Here is a 3,468-nt window from a genome sequence, read left to right as displayed (position 1 = left end):
CACGGACAACACTGATGAGGTATACCTGATCTGCTTCATACTTGGCTCATAGTGAATAGTGTCAATTAGGAAAAGTTGTAGCTATTTTAAGGTTATATAAGAAAAAAGAATTTGTATTTTTTGTGGATGTTTTTTAAGGTTGTGAAAGCACATACTTATTTGCCAACACGTCTAGGGAAACGGTGCAATTTAGGAGTAAAAAGACCTCCAATAAAAACATTTTGATAAATGATAGTACCTACACTCATAGTAAGTGTTCATCCATGTGATTTTTGTCGTTTTATTGATACATTAGCTGGGTATTTTTTTCACTAGAGATTAATTTTATTTAATTGATTCTCAATACTGCATTCACACATTTTTATATTTTTTACATAAATTGTGGTTGCACGTACAACCCTTCATATTTTTTTCACTTTTCAATTAATTTTGTGTTATTTTTTTTATTTTTCTTACCCATGTGATATTTGTGACTTTTTAATTAATTTTTGTAATTTTTCTGTGATAGTGCGTAAATTCTTCAGAAATATCTGAAGTAATTATTGTTATTATTAACAGAATTGTATACAAAGTGAAGTATGTTAAATATGGGAGAATGTGGCAAATTGACAACGTATGACAATAATTAAAGCCTTATGGATCATGTGTCCCTATGATATTACCTTAAAGAAACATGTAATAAGGTCGCAAATGAATGGACTCAAATGTAAATAACTAATATTATAATATTATCATGTGCAGCTGATATTTTTGAGTGAATGTTGCTTTTGTTAATAGCAAAGTTGTTGTTGTTGGAAATATATTGATCTCAGCTATATCATCTGAAAAGCTATTGTAAATTAAGGCTCTATTATGCTTGTTTGTTCATATTATAGAAGTAATTTTAGAGCCTGTAAATTTTTCCTTTTATAGCTAGTGAGTGAAATAGTCGACCATAGAGTGGATATTGTACTCATGAAATAGTAAATATCCTGGAAGATATGTGAATCATGTTAGCAATTGTTTAGAATGACATTATATAGCCCTACATGATGCATTTACTTAATAATGACATAATTATAGAAGCCAGCAGGCAAAATTACATGTTTGCTCAGGCCTGGTTCTACCATATCTCAAACACAAAATTAAAATATTGAAATTAGTGTTTGGTGTTAATAATGTTAAAGGCTAGAATGTCATTTAAAGCTGTTATTTACAAAATAGTTATAATTCAATATTGGTGATCCAAGACCAGCCGAAGTTATTTATCTCTTACAGTCATAATGTTAATTGAAAGTGCATAATAAAGTATTGCTGTCAAACCATGGTACATAATATACATTTGGTGTATAATTGATGAACAATTTAATTGGGACAAAATATCAGTATCATTCCAGTGGATGTTGAGGTGGTTGAAGGATGGTTTTTGGATGTTATGTTTTAAGAACTACCTAATGTTATTTTGGAGTTAAGAGAAAGTTATGTTCCATGCAGATGCTTTCAATATGGAACTCACTGGTGATATGAGATATTCTCAGCTAACTATGCTGAACTTAATGGCATCATGATCAATATCCTGTCACCAAATCGGAAAGCATGAACTAAATATAGAAACTGCATGAAATGTGCTGATTGCTTACTATTTGTCAGTATAGTTACTTTTGACCATGTAATAGATGCTGTTTGCTTCAAATTTGTTAAAGTTGCATAGTTAATTATCTATTATCATTGTCTTATTACTTTAGTGGAAGTGGTAGAGAATAATAACATATTATTATATGTATATCTTTGGTGCAAAAATCTGTTTTTACAGTTTCAAATTGAAATGTATGTATTGGTTGAATTGGAATGAAGCAGCTGGAAAGGAATGTTGCTAATAAAAATTATTACTTCATGTGAATTATTTTATTGATGGGCTTGAGTAAAAATTTACCATCTTCTCCAAAGCATAAGTTGTATTCTTTGGTTTAGTATATGTGGTCTTGTTCCCATTGGTGAAGTGGAAAATTAGTAAACTTAAATGATGCCCTAATTTTTCAAGTGGAACATTTATCACCTGTACAAGTGTTACTATGTATATCCATTTTACAATGCCACATTAAGGTAGGGAAAAACAACGGCCAAAGTTTCGTTGGAGCCAGTGGCATTAGAACAATGGTGTACCAAGGAGGCTTATAATGAGCATAGTTAAGGAGGGAGATGCCAAAATTGAATCTCAACCCTTTTAAGGTTAGGGGGTGGCTGCGAACTAGTCATCCCACTGCATTGAAGTGTTCTGGAAGCAAATGCCCATCGACCATATTGTGTCAATGCCTGACCATGGGTGATATGTTAGCTCATAGGCCAGAGGTGGATTCAGAATCAAATTTGGGGGGAGGGGTCATGAGAGGGTCTGGAGAGTATGGAATAACCCTCAAAAGAGAGGGGCATTCTCCCATATAAATTTTTGAAAATATTACACGGTAAAATTATTATTTTTTAACATTTTCAAATACACTCCCTATACAACTTTGCAAGGATACAAAACTATTGAACTAATAAAAATGAAAAATGTTTGATAAAATTTGGGGTGGGGTGATGTCCTCTGTGACCCCCTCCTAAATCTGCCACGATCACAGAGCCTAGTACATATTTGGGTGCTTCTGTGTCTTGGCAAATTACCGTATAAGCTCGTGTAAGAGGCGCACCTTTTTTCCCAAACATTGCAGCGGAAAATGGGGGTGCGCCTCTTACACAAACTTCTTATCTTCCCCCCCTCCCCTACCCGGTCGCAAGTCCAAGGGGAACTGAGGGGCCTTGGTTTACAGCGTGAGTCAGTCATCTGAAACCCTGGGTCAAAATCAAGCGGCAGGTAGGGGAGTTTCTCCCTTAGTGACGTGTTTTTAAAATGCTCCTGTTTGAATTTCTCGTAAGCATCGCGCCGTCACGTCGGTACCCCAGAGGTGAACATAGAAAAGATCGCGCGGGGTGATTCGCTCCGGAGCGCGCGCTAAATTTACTGCCACGAGTGGGTATCCCGCGGCATTTATACTGCATATAGTAATCGCTTATCAAACGTATAGAAACGCGTAGTTTTGAAGGACATACCTGATTCGTCAACATCTGTCTTGCCGAGCAATTTCCATTACGCTGAGCACCTGATTTTTCAAAAATTATCTTCAGACGCTAATATGAGGATTTTTGCAACTGAAAATTATATTGGTGTCAAAACCTGCGGTTTAAAAAATTCGAACGAGTGTGTTCATTGTTGGACTAGCGCTGAAGGAGAGGTCGAGGGGAAGGAGCGCGCTCCATATTTCAAGCTACGAGGCTATGAGCGAAGGAGCAAGGGAAGAACACGTCCGATCTTGCATGTGACGTCGTTGCCTTTGAAGTGAAGAGGCGAAGGCACAGCAATGTGATATACGCAGTTTGCGTTGCCTGAAGTTTCCAGTCCGTCTCGTCTTGTTTGAATGCGCTCATGCTACGCTTGTTTCTTCCGAAATTGTG

This window comes from Ischnura elegans, chromosome 2, assembly GCF_921293095.1.
Source record: "Ischnura elegans chromosome 2, ioIscEleg1.1, whole genome shotgun sequence".
NCBI lineage: Eukaryota > Metazoa > Arthropoda > Insecta > Odonata > Coenagrionidae > Ischnura > Ischnura elegans.
The sequence above is the reverse complement of the archived record's forward strand: the minus strand, read 5'-3'. Positions refer to the sequence as shown.